At 39.8% G+C, this 26933-nt stretch overlaps 1 protein-coding gene across 5 annotated transcripts in view; it reads left to right on the top strand.

Annotated features, from left to right (window-relative positions):
• The window catches only part of DLC1 (DLC1 Rho GTPase activating protein), a 226610-nt gene that overhangs the window by 172382 nt on the left and 27295 nt on the right, over nt 1–26933 (top strand). Inside the window, exon 1 of one of the 5 annotated variants that reach the window (XM_061370829.1) lies at nt 15354–15502. The exons of the other annotated variants lie outside the window; for them this stretch is intronic. The gene's annotated coding sequence lies outside the window, so the exon portion shown is untranslated. Of the gene's footprint in view, nt 1–15353; nt 15503–26933 lie in introns of those variants that run through there. 5 annotated transcript variants of the gene reach the window in all.

Genomic DNA, 26933 nt, shown 5'->3' with positions numbered 1-26933 from the left:
TATGTAGGAAAAATATATCTTGCAAGTCTGGCAAATGATGACTATGTTCCTTCTAATTTTCGTCAGTTTTTTCTATGAAATGGAAGAATCTTCTGAAACATATCTGTAATTGCAGCTAACCCTCCAAAGGGAGGTATCCAAGATTGTTATTTCTAGTGCCAAAACAAAACAGATAGTTGGCAGTCAAAGCACACCCACCCATAAAGTACATTTTGGTCAAAAGTAGGCAATTCCATTTTGACTCCAAGGCTCACATCCCATCCTTTGCTCATCACAGATGGGTGCCTCATCACTCACAGCTGCCTGAAACACCCAGATATCTCAGGCACAACAGTGAGAAGATTGCCTTGTTTGCTGATCAGTATGAACCTGCTTTTTTTTTTTTTTTTTTGATACCTGTTTGTCACTTTCACAAAACATTGAAGTGATTTCCAGCATTATTCAGGATTATCCCTTTTTAAATCTCTAGTGGGAGGTAATCTCTTTCACTGTGGAATCTGTCATCAGGCAAGGCAAGAAGGTCTACCTGTTTTAGGACTCCTTTGTGCCACTCCCTCACCTCTTCCTTCTTCCTCTTCCCATGTGTTTTTTATCTGTAGAAGTGATTCCTCACATTATTCTTCACTTCTTGGCATCAAGGAAAAAAAAAAAAAAAAAAATCAAAGTGATTGCAATAAACTTGGTTGATCCTGTCCTTGAATTGTCCAAGGGATCACGAATGAATAAATGAGAGGTCAGTGTTAGCTAATAAAATAGAATTCAGTATTAACTTCGAGCTACCCCTCTTCTAACTTCAGATGCTATCAGTCATCTATATGCACCCTTAGCATATAGTTTCAGATCTTTTACATGCACGGATGTCATGCTTCACCAAGTCTGCCTCTTTTTGTTTTCTTCTGGCAGCACTCAGTCATAAAACCACACAACAGCCCTATCACATAAAATCTGTCTCTGATCCTCCATTCTGAACTACTTCATATGCTAGTAAGGAAAAGCGGAAAAACACACAACACCACAAACAAAGTAAAGTAACAAATTGGACAGCAGTAACAACCGGTAGCAAAAAAACCCAAACCAACCAAACAAACAGAACCTGAGGTCAAATTTGATCAGGAAAGAAAATACTAACAACTGTGCTAAGGCTCTGAACAAAAGGACTCCCATCCACCAGCTTTCCATTACACAAAGCTCCATCCTGGAAGAGTTTAGAAACTGAAAATTATTGGACTGATGCTGAAAAAAAAATCAGCTATTTCTAAGAAGATGAGATGTTCATGCCCAAGTGTGAAATAAACACCTTTTAACAAAGGCAAGGATTGTCCATGGGTAGAGCATATGCAAGACCTCAGGAAACGCATAGTATGTTCTTCTGATATGCACGGCCTTTGGCAGTCCCATGGATGTCCTATTTGTTGCTGAGAGTGTTATGGTAGTGCACACACATTTTTTCACATTTTCCTGCTGGTTTGGTAGGGGAAAAGAAACTTACAATCACAACTTCTCACTTGCCTGACTGGCTTTTTAGACACTTTTCACATTGCCTATACTTAAAAAGTGTTGACGGGTGACAAATTTGCAGAAGTTAGAGATGGAGAAGGCCTAGAGCTTTGTCATTTCCATTCTCCTAGCAGTGCAGGCCCATCTCTCTTGCTCATTTCCTAGCAACTTAACAGGTATCTTATCCAAAAAGTGTTGTTCCACTTTCTTTGTGAGTTTATTCCACACTTGAGTGACTACCATTGTCAGGAAGTCAAAGTGAACTCAAATTGAACCTAACAAAACCTTTTCTTAGGGCTCAAGATACTGCATTTGCTTTGTTTTTCTTTAATTTCCATGCATCTCTGACTTGCTGATGTCTTCCAGAAGCAAAAGTTCCAAATTTACTTCTGAGAAGACTTTTCCTGGCCCTCCAAAAGTAGAAGATACAGGAAATTGTGTGAGAAGTGTCCATGTAGCTGTCACCATTATTTCCAGGCTGGAAAATTAGAAGAAATATTCAGCAAATAGAGTTGTTTCTCTGAATAGATTCTTCTAAGTCCCATGCATGAAAATGATACTTTAGTTTTGTATGTGAGTTTAACAGTTAAATGTTATGAAGGGGTACTTTGACATTTTTATGGTCCATTTTAATTAACTGAAGCAAAATCTGCTCTTCTGAGTGATTCATTTATCCTATCAACCTTTCTATTTTTGTAAGATTAAATCAGGAAGTTCGCATTAAGCTTCCTTTCTTAGAATTCCAGTTGAACATTATTACCCTTTGTTTAGACTGTATCACTTATTCAGCTGATAAGAGTAGACTATATTCCACTGGAGATACAAAGACACACCAATTTAGATTCTTTAAGAAGCATTCTGTATTTTCCAGCAAATGACTATATCTCTACATGCTTTATGAAGCTACTAAAAATGATTAAATGTTTTAAATCTGCAGACATGAAAGTGTATACTGTTGCAGTGATACGTCTTAGCAAAGCATACATCATTTTTTTTGTTCTTGACAGTAGGAGGCATGTTATAGCTTTGCACCATGTAGTTCTTGCAATCCCTCAGCTTGATCGTGATCTTCAGGACACTAAAAAAGACCTCAGGTGAAAGACTAGATACTGATTCTAAGACAATAAAAATTTGGGGTAAGACACATGTTTTGAACTCTAAAGTACTTTGTTGCATTTTAAACTTTGAAGTTGTCACTTGAAGTCTTAAAATCAAGTTGCCTTCCTAAGGGAGACATTGTAAAATGCTAGATCCTAAGCAAGGGGATCCTAAGCAAGATTTGTAGTCTAGGTTGTTACAACGGTCCTTAAAAATCTATGAACTAACAGTGGTGTAAAAAATATACAATATACATACACTCATTAACACTGAAATCATTTTTTAAATTACAACTATATACCACAACTGTGTTTATACACAAACACATTTGCTGCCTGCATTCTTTAATATTCCATTTGTTTTACTCTGCAGTATCCTGGATCCTGGTCACAGACATAAGAACTACCTAGATTTACAATGCATTTAGCTTCTTAGATAACGACAATTAATTTTATTTACTTTCTGGTGGAGTGGGGTTTTTGGTTTTGTTCTGGATTGGGGTTTTTTGCCTATTACAAAGTCTGGCTTTGCAAGGAAAAACATAACACCTGCATTTCTTGTTAAGTTTGCACCAGAAGCAGGTAACACTCCAGTTCTGCTTCTAGCATAGTCCAGCTGAATCCCAAATTCTTATTTCACAGGATTTCCTTAGGTGACTTTGTCTTTCATCATGAATTAGAGTAACAGCTCTGCTTTTCACTGCAGCAAAAGGTACCTTAAATCATATTTACTGATACTCATAAGTGAGGACACAAATCTATAGCCTTATACAGGGGAAAGATTGTCTAAACCATTTAAAATAAATATATGGGCGCACGGTGTGATAAATATACATAAACTGACCCCCTCAAAAAAATGACAGATATATAATTCTGTATATATTTATACAGTAGAGACAGTCAGAAAATAGATATTTATATATTTTAATGTATTTTTATGTTCTTGCATATTTGTAAAGCATGAAATGAAATTAAATTTGCAGAAAAAATACTTTTCATCTTCCCCAAATCCATCAGTATATAGTTCACTTGCATATTACGCAAAATCTCCATGAATTAAATCATAAAAACTTACTTAATGTGGTTGTTTGCAGAGGACAAATAATTCATATTCATATTAATTTAGAGGGGGCTAAACCTAAAAAGTTTCATAAAATAACTTAGTGTCTAACCCTAATTATTGCAAGCAAAGATCAAAAGAAAAGCTTATCAAAAGTGGAGACAGTTTATTTCCATCTTGAAACAAAGGACAAAAGACACAGTGTCTTGTCCTTTCCTTTGAGGTTTCTCTGCCTGCTCCTTTCCACTCCCTTTCCTGATAGGCTGCAATGTCTTGATGGCTGATCTGTTAACTAAAGCACAATAATCAATTCTGGGGAACATGTCAGCTACTTATTTTTATAACAGGAACAATGGAAATAGCATCACATTGTTAATAGAGGTAAAAGTGATTAAAAATACCCTCTTGAGTTTTCCTTTCTAGCTCCCATTGTCACAATGCACTGGAATTGATCCAGAACAAACTATGACTGTAGAGACACACATTTTTACAGGAATTGGAGAACTCTGATTCATCTTTATCCTGTGAAGGAATGCTTGTCTTTCAAAACTGCTGCTATACAAACCAAGAATAAGTAATTAAACTTCTAATGCATACTTTTTTTTTCCCGGATTACTATTTCAAATCTAAAGCAAAATAGAGGTATTCATTTCTAAGTCAGACTTAGAAATGTATTTGTTTATTTACAGTTACAGACCCTTTATCTGCTAAAACTGCAAATTGAAGAGCTACATTCACAAGTCTGTGATGTCGTACACAATTTGCATAGTAGCATGTTCTGAAAATGACACTGAGTAATTAAGTATAGAGTGAAAAGGACATTACACACATAGGTAACATCTTTAGAGGATGAATTAAACTTGTGCATAAAGCTGCATAATATTTGCCTGCCTTAAAAGAGTAGCATAAAGTTCTCTGCAATTTTAAACCGGCACAGAAAACGTTCCTTGCCCAACAGAGAAATACCATTGAGCACAACAATGCAACTATCCCTCGTGTGGTTTTAGTTCCTTATTAAGAAAAAAATCCCTGTGTTGATTTTGAGGATATCATATCTAGTATAAGCTTCTGGATATAAAGACGGCTAAGACAAAGATGATTCAAATAGGTGAAACTTATTTCAGTGTTCCAAAGATCAGATAAACAGCGCTTGCTGCCCTCCTTTGAGACAAGCCACTCATTCAGTGCCAAGTATTATTAGAAATTAATTTTCTTAGCTGACACATGGACTTTTCATGCAGAGAGACCATTATGAAAAGCCTTGCTGTTCTGAGAATCTGTACTTTGATTTCTGGCATTATCAGCCAGATCAGAAATCGTAGGTACAAGGGGCCAGAGGATAAAGCATCAGATTTTCATTCTTGAGAAGCTATTCTTAATAGAATAAGTGTTTCAAAGTGTGGTTGAGATCACAAAAATTGTCTGTGAAAGAGCCTGAAAGTCCATCACCTAAATACTAAAGCCATGATCCTGCAAGAATTTATGCACTCAAATTTCATTATACCCTTCAAACCAAATAGAGTTGCATAAATTTGTAGGAATGAGGTTTAAATTCCTTTTTATCCTGAAATAAACAAAGCCCTTTCTGATCATGGAAAGAGATCATGCAAGATGACAAATATTATTTCAAGACAAACACACCAAGCCATCATAGTTATCTGAGCTTTCCATTACACTCTGCACTACAGTATAGAGTAGCTGGAAAACAATACGTAGGGTCTCAAATTTTTTCACATTATACTCTGCGTGCTCTGATGATTTCCGTCCTGACATAACTAATTGCTATCTAGCTGAAATTCAGCAGGATACTTGGAAATTATTCTCTTTCCTGTTTCCTTTACTACATTGTCCATATCCAAGGGTTCTGACCCCTGGATATCACCTGGATCCATGGAAGTGTTAAATTAATTCAGAGATTTGCATTACCTGTACAATTGCAGCTATGGTTTGCCCAGTCGCAGTTTAGTCAGTCTGGCAGTGATCTTGTCTCTCAGTCTCCCTGTATTTTCCTTTTGAGTTCTAGATTCTCTGCTCCTTCTAGAAACTAGATGTATTTTTCCTTTGGTTTGTATGCTCTTCCCTTTTCCCTCATTGGGGAACACTGTTCAACAGTTCTGGATTTAATGTTCTGCCTGCTCTTCACTTGCATTGACCAAAGGAAGAACAGATGAGGAAAAGAACTAAGGAGGGCACTACGATCCTTCACATTGCGATTGGTAGCAGCTAGCTATGAAGAGAGAAGAAGAGAGAAATAGAAAGAAAGGAAATGGAAGAGGCAAATAAATTGGCAGCAGGTGAAAGAAATACCCAATATAGGTTCTACAGACATGAAGATGAGAAATTCTTATTCCATGTGAAAAGCTCTTTACATGGTTTAGGGGGGGGAAAGTTGTTATCAGAAGGTAATGCATGTTTTTAGAAACATATGGAGCACCCAAAAATCCTAGGTTAACTAAAAGCTTGCCTTTGTGGGCAATAGCTTGCTATCTCAGAAGCAAAGCTAAGGATGAATTGTCCAAGTTATTCTGTACACTAGCCAGAAAGTTTCTCATGTGGCCCAAATGTCATGATGCAGTCATCTAACTTTCTGAAATGCAACAGAAATAGCAAAGGAGATAAGCTAATGAATTCTTTAGATACCTGTCTAACATGGAGATGAACACCAGGTTTTGGGCTTGATTCTATTTTTACATATGGACAAGCACATAAATTCCTGTCTTTGATATAAACCCAGAAAGTCTCTAAAATGTATGTTTGAAACTTACTACTTTCAAGAGAGTTTATAATTTGGGGACATATGGCTCATAATTTTTTGGCACATGGATCCTTGCACCAGAAGCCAGGTAGGATGTGGCTTTTATTTCTAAACATTTTCCAAAGAATTCAATTTACTTCATCAGCTGAGAAATTCCATATTCTGACATGCTAGAATCTGAGTTTTCAGGATGTTTCAGGATATTTTTTGTTAGGGCTTTTTCTTAGTGCTGCCACTGATTTACAATAAGGAACTGAAAAGCAAGCATGTGGTTTAGGTAATTAAGAATGTAAGGTCAATATGACATGCATGACATATTCGAAACAGCTACTAGTAAATCAGATTGAAAGTCCTGCATATGCACCTTTCAAGTCACTGTATATACTTCCTGACTAAAAATCAGATGGCAAGAGCACTGTTAATCTTGAGGTTTAATAGACCTCTTGTATCTGGAAAAAAATAAAGAATCCTCAGCAAAGAAAATTGAGACTATTTCTGTAGTCTAATGCTGCTTATGAGAAATATAATTCTACTGAGTGATGTAAAGGCTCTTGTTTCAAAGGAGAAAAAAATTTGGTTTGAGCATGAAAGGTGCAGGATGTCCTATCATTCTTAATCACTTGCCCCATTGATCCTAGCACACATATGTCTCTGGCTGCCTTCAACTCTCTGAAGCTGTTCTCAAACAAAAAGTAAGTTAGCTGATTGAGACTTTTTTCTCCTGTGTTAGTTTTCTCTAAACAGATCCTTTTAATTTTAGAATACAAGACCAGAAATGATCCATATCCTTGGTGGCAATGCATCCTATAAATAATGTTGTTCATACATTGAACTGGGGGCTGTGAAGAAATTATCAGGCTCAGTATCTATTTAAGGCTTACTGTTTTGTACTACACATCATACATGTTAATGAATGTTCAGTAAAATCATCAGAAACAAAGAACCCGAAGAATCCAATGGCAGAAAGGTTCTGAAAACATCACAGCTGTACCTGTTCCATGTATGCAATTTGTCAGATCCCTACAGGGCACATCACGTTACCAGGAAAACAAGACTCTCAGTGGCAATGAAGGAATAAAGGTGTTCTCCAGGATGCATTTGTTGCTGTACTAAAGGTGGTTTATAAAAACGTGAATTGTCTACTACAGAATGAGCAAGCCTTTTATCTGGAAGCTAAGTCTGCATTACACTAGGATTAATTGTTTGGGTTTAAGAGTTACATGAGTAGCTTCTTAGCTCTTGCAAACTACTATGCAAAGAGAGGCTTCAAAAATTGCAATCTACACCAGTACAGAATTTGCTTCATTGCTGGTTTTTATTTAAAATAATAGTGACTGAAGGGTTTGCATTGTTGCTTTAGTGACAGAATTGTTGTAAAGTTTAATGTAACATCCAGATAAACTCAGTTTGCCAGGTATACTGGACAAAGATTAAGGTAAAAACCTTCTCCAGTCACTACTATCAGTCTTTGCATTTTGAAGTCTGATGAAAAAGAAAAAAAACATTTCAGAACATGAGAGGACCCTGATTTTTGTTATTTTTATTTAGTAAAAATATTTTTCTTTCCTAGATTCCCGGTAATAAGGAATAGTAGAAGAATCTATATCCCTCTCTCTCTCACACACAGAGTTTCAGAATTTAGGCATTTAAAAACTGCTCTGGGCTAAGGTTAGATATAAGAGATTTGCCGTCTCAAGAACAAAGTCTTTTACCATGTCTCTTTCTAAAATGACATGAAGGCAAAAGTAAAACCTCAAAAACAAGCAGAGTAAAAAAGGTAGTGCTTCATAATGCGACACTGTTGAAATATGAAAGCAAACTGACCACTTTCTATGTTTCTTTTTCTTGTGATCATGTAACAGAATATGTGTCTTTGTTTTTAAAACATGCAAGCTCCTATTAACTTGTCCGTCACATCTATGCATTGTAATCATGTTCACAAATAATATCATACAGTACTCTGACTCCCTGTAACACGCTGGCATGAAAAGAGAAATGTAGCATGGAGGAGGAGGAAGCATTTTTCAGCTAACCTGGCTATCCATTTAGAATTCATAATCCTAAATTTTAGAGTGATGAATGAACACCCCAACAATTCTGTTACTCCTTCTAATCCCCGTCAGGTCTTGAATCTGTTGATGAAGGCCAAACAGCCATTTCTTTCTGTTTGACCCTCTCCCCTTGCTATTGCTGGCTCTCATTCAAGTCAGGATCACATTTATCTGGGTAATATACACCTAATAAATCTTCTCCAGCTCAGTTTGTTCTTGCTGGCAAGACAGCTAGCTTCCCCCTCCACTTCTCTTGTCTTTCCTCAGACATCATTATGGGTGTTGACACTCCGGTAAGTTACTTAAGGTGCCCTTAAGTAACCATCTGCATGTACACATCTCCCAGTAAAACCCAAGGTAATTGCTGCTGTAAGATGTTTTTCAGTTAAAATAAGCAAGAGCATGGGCATGGACTATGAAAGAAGCAGTCAAACTGCCAATCTGCAAGAGGATTTTTAATAGGGACAGTATCAGCATAAGAAGCTCATACAGCACTTTCTACAGTACATCTCAAGGGCTTTGTGAAAGAGGCACATATTATTCTCCCTATTGTATCTAGGGAAAAATGAAGTATAAGAGAGGGAATGGGTAGACCAAAGCTACCCAGTAAGTTAAAACAGGACAAGACTGCAGATAGATGTGTTGACTCTCAGTCTAGTGTGCTGTCAGAACAGGACTAACAATAATTATGAATCTATCCTGACTTATACCAGGCTTGACTCAGTTCACTGGGTTTATTAACACCTGCTTTCCTTCTTCCCTGTCTCTGTACCTCCATATTAACTCTCCATGCTACAATATCAAGCTAGTACCTCCCCTGATGAATGCTGCGGTGAAATTAGCTATCACAGTATATGTGTTCCAGTTGCCATAGTTATCATGCTTTATTAAGTCATGGGCTTAAAATTATTTCCTGAGTCCTGGAGATTCCCTAAGGCTAAAACAGCAGCAGTCTTTCACATAATGGGTCAACTGGTCCAGGTGGATGCATGTGCTTATTTCCTCCAGAGGAAATAAGTTTAATGAATATAGAGTTCATTTAGCTAAAAAGCCTTGGATCTCACAAAATGGAAGATGGAAGTAAGAAAAAAATCTGTTATTGAAAAGAAATTTTTCATTGTTCTTTTTTTTTTTTTTTTTTTACTTACTATAACGAAATGAAGAAAAAAACCCAAACCAAGCCAAAACAAAACAAAACCCCTTTCTTTCCTTCCCTTCTACTTTACCCTTTTAACCCCAGCTGGGCACTGCATGGCTGACAGTCTGTCCCAGGCTCTCATGCTGGAAAGTCTATCATCTCATGTGTATTGTAACAACACAGCTGCTTCATAAACCAATTTTTAAACACTGTTTTGACATGTTTAAGACACCAGTCTTTCAGTTTCCATCTACTTTTGTGAGCAACTTGCATCTTACATCTTGTTTTAATGAAGGTTACTGCTGTCTCCCTGTAAAAGCTAACCTTTTCATCAGACTGGAGGTCATGCGTGAACACAGAATGAGGTTTAGGAAAAAAAAAACAAAACAAAACATCTTACCATTGGCATGCCTCAGAAACCGGTGATTTTGAAGGTACAAGGTAAAATCCATTTGCTTTAAAAATGAAGAGGGAAGAGCTGGTTGATTTAGCATTGATATAACTGCTGTAACTAGAACACAGACTGAAAACAAGAGCATTGGCCTGAAAAAAAAACACTTTCTCTCACAAGCAACAAAAAGCTGAGATAGATATGCTGCTTCTATTATACATCACCAACAACTTGCTCATCTTTTGATCATTATGTAATATATATTTTGAGTAAAAGCATCCTTTGTGCTTTTCATTGCACACTGTGACTTGTAAGTGCAGAGGAAGAGAAGCAGGCGTGTGAATCTGGCCACCACCACTGTCTTTCAAATGACCCACAAGGAGAGGAGAGGGACCAGGGATGACTGCTGGTGCCATGGAGCTCTGCAGTCGCACCATCACGAAGGCAGCTACCACAGCTGAAACTAAGGATGATGCTTTGGCAGAGGCAAACCTTTGTTGCAGCTTACTCTAGAGGTGTATTAGAGTCAGTCGCCTGTGACTTACACAGACATTAATTAGGTCTTGCTAACATGACCACTTTCATCACATACATGCAAAGATTGGGTAATTTCAGGTTCAGATTCCTTGTGGTGAAGCAGTAACTGATTATGGATGCTTTTTTACTTATTCGGTAATAGAACAGTATTCAAATTTTTAAAGTTTAAGGAAGAAGGATTTCTATGTGCCACAAGCTATATATTTGCTCCAGATAATCTCTGAGCCTCCATCCATCACTAGAAATTCTAACTACCCTCCTCTAGCACTTCTTCTAAATAAAATTTAGTTCACCCAAATCTGCTTTCCCTACTTTCTTGAAAGTTAAATTCAGTTGGTTATTTTTCCAAGGGTGAATCACTTCTTTTAATGTGAAAATATAGCTTTAATTGAAGGGAAAGCAGACCCATTAACAGTAGAAAATTCTGCATCCTTGTCCTGGTTTCAGCACATTTCAAAAAATAAACCATCACCAGCGACAGAATCTCAAATTTTATATGGAAAAGATACCCTACATCTCCACCAATTTCTATAAACCAGTGGTATTGTGTAAGCCAAACAGCTGACCCTCTGCATTACAATGGAATGAAAATACTTGTTTCCTTTCCTTCTCCTATTTCAGTTTATCTGCATTTATATTTTACCAAATTGAATCTTCATCACACTATATAATCAACTTTTATTTCTTAAGCTTTAGTGCATCCTTACAACAGAGCCTTTCTTAAGTACAGTTTGAACATGGTAATTTCATTTGCAGCCTGAACTGTTGAACTGTGTTTGAGGGCATTCAAAAGCAAACAAAAACATAAAGCTCACTGATCCTTTCTTTTAAAATAGTCAGTTATATGGACCACAAAGAATGAGGCAGGGTTAATTTTCTTTATTTTTTACTGTTAAAAAAAAGAATAAAGAAAATAAATGAAAAAAAATCAGTGATCAAATACAAGTAAGAGTCTCCTATACATGACAAGCCGGTAACATTTCTAATCCTGTTTATTTCTAAAGGAAGATTACTAGAGCAGAAAGCCCACCAATTACAAGCAGTAGAGCAGCACCTATGTTTATTCAGTATAATGACTTCACTATGTATTTTGTTAAAAAGCACTTTGGAAAGATGCTTTCTTTCATTTTGTGATTCTCTAGTAGGTGAAACAATAGTTTTCCTTCTCTGAAAGAAAGGCGCTTATCTCTGAGAAGTGATAGTGCAAACACTCTTCCTCAAGAGGCCTGACCAATTACAGACTCCTTTAAATAATTACTTTCAGTAAAGTCAAGTGCTAGAAAATGCAAACTTCATTATTTCGCTGACAATGGTTGGAAAATCATGGTCCTTTGGACTGTGGAAATACTACATACAAATACCCCAGCTGACAAGGAATCCAAGCCAGAGGCCTGGAAACTCGGCCTTAAACTGCTCTATAATCTATCATGCTGTTGCTAAGAGAATAGTAATACTAGTGTTTAGAATTGCAATCACGTGTCAGACAATCCTGTGTTTGTACCAGCAGGTCAGTTGACTAATTACAAATTGGGACTTCTCTGTGTACTGCACTATTTGAGAAAAAGGATGACAAGGGTACAGTTAACTATTAAGGCATTTGGGCCTGGGAGGGAAAACAGAGGACAATCAAGTCCTTATTATTAGATGCTGTCCTACGAATCACTCCCTTATGCAGTTACAACAGAAGGAGAATTCACCTTTTAAAGTGAATAATTGTGCTTGTCAGGCAATCCTTTACAATTACTTTGCCATCCAGCCAGAGCTCATTGATTGCATTAAGGATAACAGTGCTCCACAGAAACAATGCTCTTAGGCAGGCTGCTTCTAAAATCCTGTCCCTGTCAGGCAGCAGCCTGCTCTTTCAATAGCCAGAGAGATAAAGAAATGAAAATATTAAAGGCCAAAGCTCTACTCATTTCACAACGCTCTTTAAAAGCTGCATGAGTGATTAGGGTGGTTGTAGCCTGCTGAACACCCATGCCTCAGGTGGAATGCTTCTCTGAGCACGTTTTACAGAGAATGCGAGACTGGTGCCTTTTTTTTCAGCTCCAAAATTACACCTGCTTAAGCAGCCCTATAGAATTCCAAGTTAAAATGCAAGCCAGAGAGACTGCATGTCTTCAAGGGTTGATAACAAACTAGAATCAAAGCCTTTTTCTTTCAGATTACCAGCAAGAATCTAATCCAGGTCACTGATAATCCTCCAGCATCTATTTAGCAATGATCCCAGCAGACAGATTGCTCCATCACAGAAGTCACTGGTTCTGACATTGCTGAGAGAATCCACAAAGACTGAACCAGGATAGAGATTCCTCCTTCACTGTGGGAGCTGATTAACTTTGCAAGTAGAACAGGAGAGTTGAACTACAGTACAAACAGTGTTTTATCATCAGCATCATCATCCATTTTCTATTTTACAGAGTGGTAGAGGTGAGAATGATAATCCTTCATTTAAATACTGAGAGGATCCCATTCTCTGTGTCTGGGCTGTATTTGTCAAGTATTCACCAATCTCATCACTCACCCCCTTCAGAATCTTCAAACAAAACTCTTCGATTGCAAATTCTTGTTTTGCATCTATCACATAACCTTCTCACTTTGGATTTTACTCCAATGCTGCACATATCTCCTCCTCTCATTCTTACCTTTTTTAAGTTGCCCTTCATACTGCCAAGTCCTCCAACCCTCCCCATTTTTTTTCCCTGCACAGTAAAAGTCCATTCTCTTCTTCTTCAAAAGCTTTCCTGTGGGTCCTATAAAAAAGCTTCCTATACAGAGGTGCAGGCTTGGTCCAGGAAGCAGCCTAGGCAGGCTGTGTTTACAATAAACCCTGCTTTTTTACCAAGGGTATTAACTTGACACACAGTGGTCTTCTGGCTCCACCATTATCATTTTGATGGAAACGCTGCAGTATGAGCATGCTTTCCTACTTGTTCTGGGTAATTTTTTTTCCTTCTGTATTTTTTCTTTTCCTTCCCCCCCCCTTCCTTTTAAGGATGCTTATTGGAGAAAACAGTTCTGTTTTCCAGAATGCAGGCTCTGAACATCACACACAATATGCAAGCAGCATTTTCCATCTGTTGTCACTATTCTGTCAATTCCTAGTCTACCAACTGCATAAAATTATGGACAATACAGACAGAAAGAGATTACCTTGTCTGTTCAACAGCTGGGGCAGAGCGTATGTCTGTCTTCCCTGTGTTAGAGTTAAGAATTCACATTTTAAGGGCCTGACCCCCCTATCTTGTAACTATATATCCTGGTGCCTCACAAGGAGCATTCAAAAATGCAGGTAAATGTAGCTATGCCAAAAGGAGCTGGAATGAGTTTAGATATGAAAGGGTAATTGATTAAGTGGGTAACATATATTAAGTCAAGCTTGAAGATATAGTGCAGTTCCATCCTCTTGTAGGCTATTAAAGTAAATTAATGACCTGGAGCTGTGGAGGGGTTTCCAGAAACAACACTGTAATAGCCAACTGGACACAGCTTGCAGGTTCTAAAAGGGAGAGATGTTTATTCTTCAGCAATTTGCCTGCTCAGGCACCACACTCCATATACTCTATATCTGACAGATCATAGTGCAGAAATGACAACTGAATCTTAGAATAACATCAATGAGTATAAAATACGATGCTAGCTTGGAAGAAAATGAACCAATCATAATCTTTGATGGGTCCCAGGTATTTTCAGAATTTAACAGTACTCTTTTCCATGCTGATAGTTTGGCAGCTGGTCAAAAGTAGCTGTTTTGTGCCATTTAAAGCCCTGAAGGTGAGCATCAACCAAGAAATAAGAATTTGAACAATCTTCACAAAATATACAGGAGAGTAAAAGGAAGTGACTTCCAGGCACAGAGTCATGAATCCAGGCTACACTTCACTATCTGCAAACCATGCCTATGGCTGTGCTGGGTCCCAACAGGGAGAGCACTTGTTGGTTTCATTTAGGTCCAGACTGAGACTTTAATGGTGTGCAGAGACGTTCAGTGTTTAAGAGCACTCTTGGACTCCCATGGGGGTTGGGACACCAGCATCCTCTGGTCACCCTGAATGAACAGTTTGCTGAAGGCTGAAGGCTCAGCATCCTCTGTGCCTGGGACTTCCCAGGACTCTCCAGCCCTCCCAATTTATAGTGCCAAGGAGCCAGCCTGCCTTCTCTATTAGCACTCTTTTGTGTGTTTCCTGGAAAAAGCATTTAGAGCTTCGCCAACTGCTTCTTATGCACATCAGTAGCACCTAAAAAGCCACCGCGATAGCTGATGGCCATTAAAAATGACAAAGGAGCAAAGAGGGTGGGACCCATTAAACCATTTTTGATCCCATTACCTTTGGTTTGTGAAGTTCCCCTTGACCCCCCCTAGACATGCAACGACAAGGGGAGTGCGGAGGGGTGTGTGTGCGCCTCTTTCTGTATGCTTTTTGCTGGTCGTGACCAGGTAAACGCTTGCGCGGGCTGCCCCTGCCTGCACGCCAATGTCCTCCCCTGCGCGAAGAACTGGGCGCGCAGCACAGCGAGCCGTGCCGTGCCGTGCGGTGGGGTGCGGTGCGGCGGGGCGGACCCTGGGGGCGGGGGCGCCCGAAGGGGCCGGACCGCCGCCCTGCCCCGCTCTGCTCCTCGGTGCCGGGTGTCAGTTGTGAGCTGCTGCCGGGCGGGCAGGCGGGCACGCAGGCAGCCCGGCACAAGCACTGCGGCAGGCGAGACACCATGATCCTCACACGTAAGCTCGGGGCTCGCACGCCCTGCCAGTTGAGGGGGGATGGCAGCTGCGCACCCGGGGGCGCAGGCTCGGTGCACCGGGAGGTGTTTCGGGAGCAGAGCGGTGGGATGGGGGTCCCCGGATGGGCAGCGCTGGCCGGGGCGCGGGTGGATTTTCCGCGGTGCTGGGAGTGGTGCGTTCCCAGGCGCGGTTCGCTCTGCCGGCCCGTCCGTGTTAGCGGGGTTGAAGGCGCCCGTCGGGGCGGGAGCAGCCCCAGGTGGGGCAGGATCGCTGCGGGAGCCCGGAGTTATTCTCATCTCTGGGAAACGCGGACCGGGAGGGTTAACCTCGGAGGTACCGCGGGCGCGGAGCGGCTCTTGGGATGCCTCCTCTCTCTGTGGAGGGCACCATGGCCCATCTTTCCCGTTTTCTCTTTCGGTGGTGTGTCCCGTTCGTCCATAGCCCTCCCGCCCGCCGCCTTTTTTCCGTGTGTCCTTGCGAGACGGAAGCCGTTCGAGTTTGCTTTGAAGTTCTTCGTAATTAGCCCGGTGGCCTCCAGGAGCCCCGTGGCTCCCCCCCGTGCGGCGGCGGCGGCGGCCAGCCCTGATGTCACCCCGGGGCTTTTATCCCTGTGGAGGAGCAGCACGTCCTGCCAGCCCCCCTCCGCGACCTTCTCCAGGCAGAGCGAACACCGACGATGCTGTTTTCCAGTCGGGCAGTTTTACGTTCCGTATCGCTCTCCCCTTCTTTGCAGACCGCCACCGATGACTGACTTCCACTGTAGCTGTGAAGTCGTTGATCGATGCGTCGCCACTAGACTGATGAGCTGTATTGCCAGTCAGAGGCGCTTACTATTGGTGCAACTATTTTTTTTGTTTCCTTTTTTTTTTTTTTTTTTTCTTCATCCGCCTCTTCCCTCTGGGAAAATGAGGGCACTGAAGAAGTAACAGACTCTACACTATGTATTTAACTAGGTCAGAAAGTTCTGCCTGATGTGTCATAGTACTTAACACGGGAAAGACGGGAATGGCCCTTTTATCTATAGATACTTTTATATTTTTACAGGGGTAAATGTGATCTGTTTGAATTGTCCTGTCCTGGTCAAGAAATTTCCAGCAGCAAATGAGTATCAATGCTGTGAGTCAGATTATGCTTTAAGGCTGTTTGTAGTGGATTTAAGATAATAGATAAGCAGATTTCATATGAGCCTCTGAGTATGAATCTACCAACAGTTCAGTGCCAGACTGATTAAGCATCAGTCTGGCAGCCAGGCTGTTGCCGGCTGACAGCACATGAAGTTGGTGTGGAATTGGACACATCTGTTAATTCCACAGCTGTAGCCTTTTATCTTGTCTTCCAGGTATCCTTACTGATGTCATGTAGGCATCTTAATCTACATCTACAGTAGAAGCAGCAAAAAAGAGAAAGGCTGAGGTGGCCAGGAAGTGTAATTAGCGTCTCTTGAGCAAATGGTTTTGGGTTACTACTTTAGTTTGCCTGTGAGATCCTGATTAGAGCTGAGATTCTTCAACCATGGAACATAGTATACGCAAAAGAAGATGTAGATGTGGTTTTGAGGAGATTCTTTTCATCTGCAAGTTCAGAGAAATCAAAGCATTTGGAGCAACCTTTTGTAACCTCCAGGACTTTGCTAGTTGATTATTTTATTTTTTTTTTCAATCAGAAGGAAGTGCATTCTTTTAAACAGAAGAATTTTTAAAGGATTTAAAAGAAGATTATTTTAAACACCATGGAGCTACTGTTAAATTTCATTTTTAAACAGTAGTTAAAAGCAAGAATATATCTTTTCATGTTTTTATTTGGGTTTTTAATTTCTCAATAGATTCAGTCCAGCATTTTTAAGTCTTGAGTCAGGGTCTTTCCAGACAGCTATGCAACTGCCCTTGCTGGGCCAGAGAGGAATACTGATGCTAGTCATGGAAACTCACAAGTACCCTTTGTGTTTTGCTTCAGGTGGGTGCAAGAAAAAGGTACTGCAGTTGTCCTCATGCACTAATCTCAAGTGTTTATATTAGGATTCCTAGAAGAAGGAGATGAGAGGTGACTTGATTTTTCTTTCTGGTTCTTCTAATTCATTACATTCTAGGCAATGGTTTGTTTGAGGCATGTGAATTTATGAGCTCTGCAAATATTTAGAGATGCAGATTGAACGATAAAGTTTTTTTCTGGTCAGAATACCACAGTATGTTATGTCTGGGCTTCTTGAGAGGTTCAGGCTTCTTTTCCAATTCCCCCCTGACTGAAGCTGTGCTATTGGCTTCAGCATAAACACAACTGCACCCTTGTCTGGTTAAAAGGAGATGGAGGAAGAGAACACATGTGTTTAACAGGATGGTCCTGTACTGTAAACAAATGCTTTTCATGCTTAACTATCCTTCCTAGCAACAGGAAGAAGGAAATGAGGCTATGCAAAAGGACCCTGACACATTTCAGACAATGCCAGACGCACCCTAGCATTCATACAGTATAGCCAGAAGACTTGGGGAAACAAAAATAACTTCAGATGTTTCCCCTTCCTTCTGCATGTTACAGAAATATAGCAATTGAATGATCTGCTGTTCACAGAAAACTTGCTGCCTTGATCTCCACTAAGTAGAGATATGATGCTCCTATATAATTTATATATCTTCATTGGGTGTTCTGCTTACAGTCTGATCCTCTGTATTCCAGGGCAAATGAATTAGAAAACACCATATCCTCTCTAGTGATGTAGTGAGTGTAGATATCCCACAGTTTTTGCAATTTCAGCAATTCCAGGTGTACTTATTACTTGTAGTTAAGCTATCAGTAATTCTGACTGGTGCAGGGTATCAGGATTGCCTTGCTTATTTTTCATTTCCAGAGGTTTTTTCCAAGTTTTTTTTTTTAATTTTTCTTTTTATTTTCACTTCTATTTCCCCCTGCCCCTTCCCCTGTTTTAAGGATAAAACAAAGTCTGTTTTCCAGCAGTGATGAAGTCTCATGAAAGGGGCACAGGATTGTGCTGTGATTTGAGCTTTCTGCTTCTTTTCACTGGACACTTATTCTGCCATACTTGCTGACACTGAGTACAATGCTATCCCCCACAGCATACCTTTGGAATCAGTAGGTCTGTTAGCGTAATGCACCGTTGATATAACTGGTAGAAGTAAAGTCAAGAAAGACTCAACTGCCTAGCTTTAATTCACTCGAGTTTCATTATCTGGAAGTTACAGGTAATACTACTTACATTTCTGAAGTACTTTGGTTTCTTTAGAAGAGCATGATAAGCATTATCATTTGTTAGGATTAATATTTTGTCAAATACTGTCTAGTATTTGTTTCCCTTGGGAAAGACTGTGCTAGATGAAATTGGATCGGTAATAATAGCATCTTTTCTCTCTTGTAGTGAAGACAGAATATGATGGCTCATTTATTGCTGATGGGGACATTTTTTTTAAGTACAAAGTGGTGTAAAATTCCTCAGGCTTGGTTTAAAACATATTTATTTTATATTTGTCTAAATCTCTTTATTCAAATGCTCATGTCGGTCTGTGCAATGAACGCTTCCTGGGGAGATGCATGAAAGATGTTTGCTGAAGCCACAGTTTGACCTTCCCAGACCTATTCTTGTCATCTACTGAAGATGAGGATTAAGAAAAATACACCCCCCCTCCATTCTTGCATTTTGGGGATGTTCTTTCTGTGACGATGTGGACCCACAGAACTGGATGCTTTGCTGGCCACCTTTCCCTCTCCTCTCCATATGTGTCTCTGAGAACAGATTTCCTGCGTATTACAAGATACAAGAAACTTTCCAGTGTAAAGCACCATGATTTGTTCTAACTTCCCTTCTTTCCATACATAGTCTCTGCTTTCCTTTGCAGTGCTACCATGGCTCTGTTGTATCTAGACCATTCTCTCAAGGTGTGAGCATTAGATCAAGTACTGATCAAGTACTGGGACAATCCAGATTTGTGTCTTTAATTCTGATTTAGGGAAAGAGGCATTCAGCTGGGAGACTACCAGCTTTATGCTGGGCTGTTTCAATACAATGGTATTTTGTAGTGTTGTATCATCCATGCAGGGTTCAATTTATTAGGTGCCAGTAAGTGAAGGCACTAAATGGTTATAATGCAAAGGTAGACTTTCTTACACATAGTTCTTCCTATGTGTGTGAATGGTTTTAAGGTTGAGGCTTAACAAGCTAGAAGTAACTGTATAAAATCTACTTTCTTCTCTATGAACCATTGAGACAGCTCATATAATCTCTTACGTAATAATTATTTCCCAGATCTGAACAGGCAGACCAGACTTCAGGCATTTTTAGAGGAAGTGTATCTGGCATGCAGGATCTGCTCACTTTTGCTTCCCTCTGGAGCTCTGTGAACCTTTGATTTGAGCTTTGCATGCAGTATGCAAGACACAGTGGTTACAGACAGGGTACAATGGGACAATATTAGTCCTGGGCTTGGGAGTAGCAATGGTTAATGTTTGCCCTTCAGTATGTTCTTAAGGTTCATTCTAAGCAAGTAATTTTTGAGAGAAGGTTAAAGTCATCTTCTGATCCCCAGTCTGTGGAGGAGGATTCATTTCTCACTCTGGAATCTGTCAACATGACCTCCTTCAGAGGATTTGACTAACTGCTTTCTTTGCCCCAAATAATCCTCCTCCAAGACCACCCTGTGTTAATCAGGCCAGATAAATAACCCACGTGCCCAATTATTTCTTCTGTTTTTTTTAAAGTCACTTGACATCTTGTTCCTCTTCATCTGTGAAACTTCTTAAAAACGAATGGGAGATGACCATATTTAACCTGTAAAAAGAATTCTTGAGCAGGAAAACTGCTATATGAAGCTTCAGTTTTCTGTTTAAACAAAGTTAGTTTTTAACTTTAGATTGTGTTTTTTAAATTCCTTTCTTAATCGTCCTGTATATGCTCAAAATGCAAAAAAAAAAATAAAAAATTCAAACCAAACACATTTAGGAATAAATTATCCAGATTTGCTGCATAAACCAGGAGTTGTGATGGTTCTTTTGTGTTCTAGAACATGCTTTCCCAAAGTCTTTGGAATAAATTAGGAAGTAATGCAGCTAACTTTGGGCAGTTAGAAGCATATTTAATAGTGTGAAAATAAGCAGTAATTGCAGTCCAATACAGAGTGTACAGGGAAAGTGCTTTACAGAGACACGGGGAACGTCCTTTATTCCAGTACCCTTGTATTGAATCCTGAAATGGTGCTAATTTGATGCATTTTGGAGTGTTAACAATTGTTCCAGATCCTTTTGACAGACGGGAGGACCACTTGCCAGCCAGGGCATGCTTGGGGTGCTGGTGGTTGTGCTCTCTCTGCCCTCCTGCCACTGGTCCTTCCTTGTGCTCTGATGAAAACCTAGGGTGCTCCTGGTGTTTGGGAAGGGGCTTACAACACAACCGGGCTTACTGAAATCAGAAGTCTCATTTAAAATATTTTTGGGGGTAAAAATAATGAGAACTGTGAATCTGATCCGCTTTATTCCTGAAAAAGATTATTATTGGGATTTAGAGACCCATGGATCCGTGCTGGGAAAGGCTTAATTCCTCAGAAATTCATGGAGGCTCCCATTTATTTCAGCAAGTGTTGGCTCAATCCCTAACAATTTTACGTATTTTCAACAAATGCTGTTTCTCACGTTAAGTTTTGAGCCGAAGAACTTTTGAAGTGATTTTGGTATGCTGAAGTCTATGAAAAGGAGATCCGAGTTAATTAGATTTTGGTTCACAAAAGCGGTATTGTGTTTCCTGTGCTAGCCAAGAGGATTGGTGAGCAATTAAAACTACTATATTGTGTAACCTAGTACAGTTGGTAAAGAGAGAAAACACATACAACCAACATACACCTATGTGGATATTTTGGAAACCAGTCACATATATTTTATTTCTTTCTTTATTTTGCTTTCATCATTAAGGGAATAAACAAACCTAAAACCCCATCAGTGGAAGTAAGCCGTTTGCTCTTCCAGAAAGCTCTGCTGTCAAAAAAAATGGTGTTTAAGCTTCCTGATTTTTTCAGAAAAAAATATCAATATATGATCTTAAACATCTGTTTCCTTACTACTTCTTCATCTGTTCCCACACAAATTCCAAACATACTCTGTTTCTTCTCCCAGCGTCCTGTGGTTTATACATACCATCGGCAGCATAGTTACTGTCTTGCTGCAAGGCTCCACAATTTTGAAAAGCCAATTCCATGTTTAACCCAAAGCCAGCAGGAACACAAGGAGAGTGTTTCTTCAGTCATCACCATACAGTTGAGAAATATTTGAGTTAGATTCCCCTCCACCACCTCTTTCTAGGCTATTTATGACTAGAAAGCAGTATGTGTATATATATATATATATATATATTTGGTGTCATATATGCTTTATTTCAAGAACTTGTGGCTTTTTCCTCCAGAAAACTTTTTGTAAGAAATACTTTATTAGAATTGTGCATGCATCCCTATCAGCTTCAATTAACTGTTAAGGCAGGCAGCGTTAAGTGGAGATCACAGCATGTATCGTTTGACTAGGAAGGTAAATTAAAGCACCGTGAAATACAGGAGCACACCAGAAAAGGCAGCTGCTGTTGCGAAATGAAAGTTGCACTTTAAAGGTGAAAGGAGAAAAGAGACCCTCTCAGGAAGGTTGTTAGTTTTCAGTTCCAAATCTGCAAGCTTGTCATCAGTTTGAAAGCCATACTTATTTCTACTCACCGGTTCTTCCAGAAATGAATCCTCTGTGGGCTGAATGTCTCAGACTATTTAATGTTTTAGGGTAGTTGTATAAGATTAGATTGTTCTTTTAGAATAAGAAGATTCCAAACATGTTAGAAATTTGTCAGGACCTTTTAACGGGATTTTCAGAATCCTCTGTCTTTTAGTGGTTGAGCATTTATTGACAAACATACCAAGTTTCAGTGTTTGAGGACATTATTCTTATAAAATGCTGCTCTTCATTAATTCCAATTTTGCTTTCTGTAGTCCTTGATAGGTGTGGAGCTCTAAGTTAATGATACTGCCTGAGGAATATTTACTATATAAGTTTGAGTAAAAACAGACCTATGAGAAGGAATTTAATTATTTTCAAGCTACAGTCGCATATCTTCAAAGTGAAAACCATCTGAGGCCATGGACACATAGCAGGCTAACTCCTAGGAAGTCATCCTGTCCCAGCTTTAAAGGGCTGCAGGCACATGACATTGCGCAGAACCGATTTATCATTTTCTGTGCCTGCCCTTCTCATTTGTAGACAGCTGCCATAGTGCAGTTTTTCCCCAGTTTGTCTCAGATTTCACATCCATGTTCATTTATCTGTAGACTGAGTGGTTGGATAGTGTGATCAAGTCTAGTGTGGGGACCACAATTCACGTCAGGGGTGTAATTCAGGCACTTGGGAAAATGATTTCTTGTACTTGGGCAGCGGAATTTTATCCAGGAAAGCATATTTCTGGTATATACCACAGCTGGTCTTTAAAAGTATTATCCTGAATGATCTCAAGGTGCTTAATAGCTCAGGACAGTGTTTCAGAGTTGAACACAAATTTTGCAAAGCACCAGAAATTTCCAGGGGACGTGATACCGAAGGACAGACAATTTCTGATACAGACAGCAAAAGAGGATGAGCTCCTGAGTATGCAAGCCTTTTTTGCAGCCGTTACACTGGAGCATCAGTCTTGGATGGCAAAGTATCCTCTTCGTGCTCCATCTATGCCTTAGAAAATGTTAAGGTAGTTTATGGAGTTTTATGCATTACAAGTGGGCTCATCTCTAGCATTCATGGTGAGAAATGACATTCTCTGCATTGCATAAAAGACACGTTCCTGCAAGCTAATTCAGGAAGATGATTTTGTATTTTTTTTTTCTTTTTCTCTTTTTTTCCCTGAAAAGTTCAAATACTGAATTTCAACTAGAATGACCTGGTCAAAAATTCAGATCATAAAAGAACCCCAAACAATCCAGTTAAGTATGGCATTGGAGTGGACCTTGAGCAAAGAAGCCCATTTTTGGCTGAAACTTGATTTTAACAGCTTTGATTTAACCAGTCTTGCTACAGGTTTTTACAGTCTGCTCTCTTAACAGAGCCAAAAGGTGAGGCAAGTACAAGTGATGTGTGGAGGTGCTAATATGGCTATAAAGGTGTCTGAGTTGAGGCAAGAGGAAACCATCTGCTTGGAAGAACAGTTCATGTGATGTTTAGCACTTAGGTGAAAATGGAGTCAGTGCATGACTGTGCAGAGACATATCTGCTTTGCACCATCTCCTGAAGACCTTGAAAGTGCTGGTGCTTAAGTTGCATGTTATTTCATAGAAACAAAAGGAAAGGAAGAATGAAAGCAGATGATCTTGCTGCTCCTAGCTAGGCTGCTATCATTTATTTTTTTTCTGAGAGGACATTATTGCAGCATCACACTGTTTTGTGATGATGAGGTGTCATCCAGCAAGACTGTAGACATCTTAAGAGTTTTGTCTTCTGCCACTACAGTATTTAACAAGATGTGAATTGAGGTATTTTTGCCATGAGGTTTTTAAGTTGCAAACTTGCAAGACCAGAAACCAAGATTAACCAAAGTTAAACAAAAATGAAGTTTTCCATTTTCACTTACAAGTTTGGGGAAGAATTGGGTCCTCCTAACCCCCCAGGAAGTGAGTAAATAAGGACTAATGGTTCCCAACCACACACAAAAGGAACCTCTACCCTTCACTTGAGCATGGCGGCCTGCTTTGTGAAGCAGACTAACAAATAAAGCTGTTTCCAATAAAAATTTCCTGTTTCCTCTTTAACACATTTGCGTGCTGTTTGCTTACACGACAACAAGAATAAAGACTACATTGTACTCATTTTGGGGGTTATTTTTGGGGGGTGGTTTGTTGTTGTTGTTGTTGTTTGTTTTGTTTTACTTTCTAAGAGATTTTCTTGTGTATCTAGACATTCAGAAATAATAGAGCAATTTCTTTCTTGCCAGCGGTTCTGCCATACAAGAACCTCCTGCTGCTGGGGGAGGGCACAGGATGCACATCTGAAAAGCAGCACATACGTTTCTTGCCTGGAATGTATCCTGAATTGTAGGTTATTGTAAAGGTTTTAACTGGCAAGTATGTTTGATTCAGAAAGGAAGTGGCACCACAGGGATGGAGCAGGGAGGAGGGAGTGAGACCAGTGTCTTGCCTGCAGCAACTTGTATCACCTCAGCTGCAAGTCCTTCAATGGAAAGATGCTTTCACAGTGGGAAATTGCTTTGCATATCATGGCAGCTTAGTTGGGGCTGAAGTAGGGATTCCCTAAAATGTATTGGAAAGCAATGCGGAGTTCCTCTGAAGGCTCCTCCCTGTGGCTCTCAGCTGGCGCCAGCCAAGCTTGTCAGTGAGTTTGTAGCTCAGGTAATGATGTGTAACCTTGGTCCCCTGGGAGGCTGAGCAAAGGCTTCAGAGTTCACTGTCCTTTCTAGAACTTTCTAGAAGTAGTGGAAAAATCCAACTTCGGAAGCTCTGTTCTTCCCTTGACCCTTGTTATCCTGCTTGCCATTGATCCAGATGACAAGGACTTGCACATTCTCCCGTGACCACCTGAATACAAAACCAGGAATCCCAGGGCTGTTGCTGCTGAGCTGGAAGAAAATCTAGCATTTGAAAGTGTAGGAATGAGCTTTGTCCTCTAGTTTATTTTGACTGTTTGGCCAGAACTTCAGGTTTAACTAATGTATTTTATTCTCAAAGGCAGATTCCAGTTAAGCTGTGCTAATGAACTTTTTACCTATAGAAGCTTTCAGCTGTTTAAGTTTGTATCTTTTATGTGAGGAAGCTTGTTCTGTGTACTCAGCTTTCTGTGTCGCCTATTCAGTGCACCCTGAGCGGGTTTCTTCCTCTGGCTATATTTTGATCTGCCCGAATTTCATGTACATACACAGTTGTGTTCATACTCTGGTTCCTCGGTAACCAGCCGGGTTGAGATGGAGAAGCTGGGTTGGAAATGACCCTTCTGTTCATGTTGGTCACAGTGCATAAGTACAGGTTAGGAGCCAATTGGTTGGCCAGTTGGAGTTGAACGAAAGGAGCTGCTTTTTCAGGTCCTACCTCTGCTCCATCACCTGTACCCCTGTCATGTCCCTCTCTGACACACTTTGGTGGATGGAGGTGACACAGAGCTCTGACTGCAGGGGACTTCCTGGCCCCTTCTTCAAGACAGCTCCACAAGCCTCTCGCCTTTCCAAGGACTTGCAACACGAGCCAGAGGCTAAAGCCCTGGCTTTCCCAAAATGTTTGAAATAGGAATGGGGAAACTGCTGCTTTTAAACCCCTTGCGCTGTCTTGTACCCTGCCCTAGGCGTTTGCCTAGCCTAACTGATAAACAGGTGCACTGGCGTTCTGTTATTCCCTGCAGTTCTTGTGGCCAACCAGGAATCACTCTGGTGTTTCACTGCATAGGTGGACTTCTTGAGGGATTCTCAAGGGTATTCTGAGAGCACACGCGCTCAGAAAATCCCAAAGGCACCTGACACCTGCGTGCCCATAAAATACGAGTCTTACATAACTTGCATGTATATTTGCAGAAAAGACACACAAAGCTTCTAAAGAGAACCTTAAAAGAAGTCTGATAAAGGCATATTCGTAATTTTCTAGCTCTAGAAGTGTTTTGCTGGTCATACAGCTGAGGTGCTCAGTAAAGGACCTATGGACAAATATTTAAGCGCATTTAGGAGTCCCTGTAGCGGTTAGGAATCTGATGCTTTTTTCAGTTGCACTACAAGCACTTATCTGCATTTTTGGGTAAATGCTGGTTATTGGGATTTGGTTGGGGTTTTTATTCCAGTTTTAAGTCAAGTAAAATTGTCATTCAGTCCAGACATTTCTGCAGGATGTGATCTGTAAGATCATGCATTTTAAGTAATCTTAAAAACTAATTGCAGATTTTTTTTTACTTTAGTATTTTCATTGCTTCTGAGATAGCAGTATTGTGTTGTCTGCTCTTGCTTTTGCAGGACAAGTTTTAAATATATTTTAAATTCTTTTTTTTCTTTAGTAACTTTTCCATATTTTTCCTTAGGATACTGAATTTAAAGTACTACTTTAAACAAAACTTTACAATCACTTGCAACTGGAATTAAAGAATGCTTTTCCTTAATGAGTACCTAAGTCAATGAGTCTGTACGTGCTTGTTCTCATGTGGCCTCATAACCCAAAGGTGAAGCAAACACAAGTTACACAAATGCCTGCTTGTCCTGACTTCAGCGAGGGTGGATTTTTAGCTGTTTATTTATCTGGAATGTGCTTTGGCTCACCTTAACCCCTTGGTTTGGGTATGTATCTTAGCAAAATATTCTGGCAAAGCACAAATATTTTAACCCTGTTGTAGCAATTTGAAAAATTAGAGGGGGATTGCCATCATTTTGGAGGTGGTAAAAGGTGCCTGCAGTTTCATCTGATTTTAATTGTGTGCCTGTATCTCCTTGGGAACATTTTGTAATGTGCCAGAATCTTGAGATGTTTTACTTATGTTCAGCTGTTCACTGCTATATATGCAGTAACTTGTATTTTGGGCAATTCTGAGGAAAAAAAACCCTTTATGCATAGTTTCTGCAGCAGGTAGCTGTAGGATCATCTCCAAGTAGGTGGCAAAATCGTCTACTGAGTTGTACGTAATGAAGCTTTTATTTTCTGGTCCATCAAGAACAGTGAATATAATCAAAGCCAGATGAACTTTAAGAGTTTCTG

This window comes from Neopsephotus bourkii, unplaced genomic scaffold (assembly GCF_033783945.1).
Source record: "Neopsephotus bourkii isolate Nb327-2 ecotype Australia unplaced genomic scaffold, CSIRO-AGI_Nbou_v1 NB_168, whole genome shotgun sequence".
In the NCBI taxonomy this organism is placed as follows: Eukaryota; Metazoa; Chordata; class Aves; order Psittaciformes; family Psittacidae; genus Neopsephotus; species Neopsephotus bourkii.
Note: the sequence above shows the minus strand (reverse complement) of the source record. Positions and strands in the feature narration are given on the sequence as shown.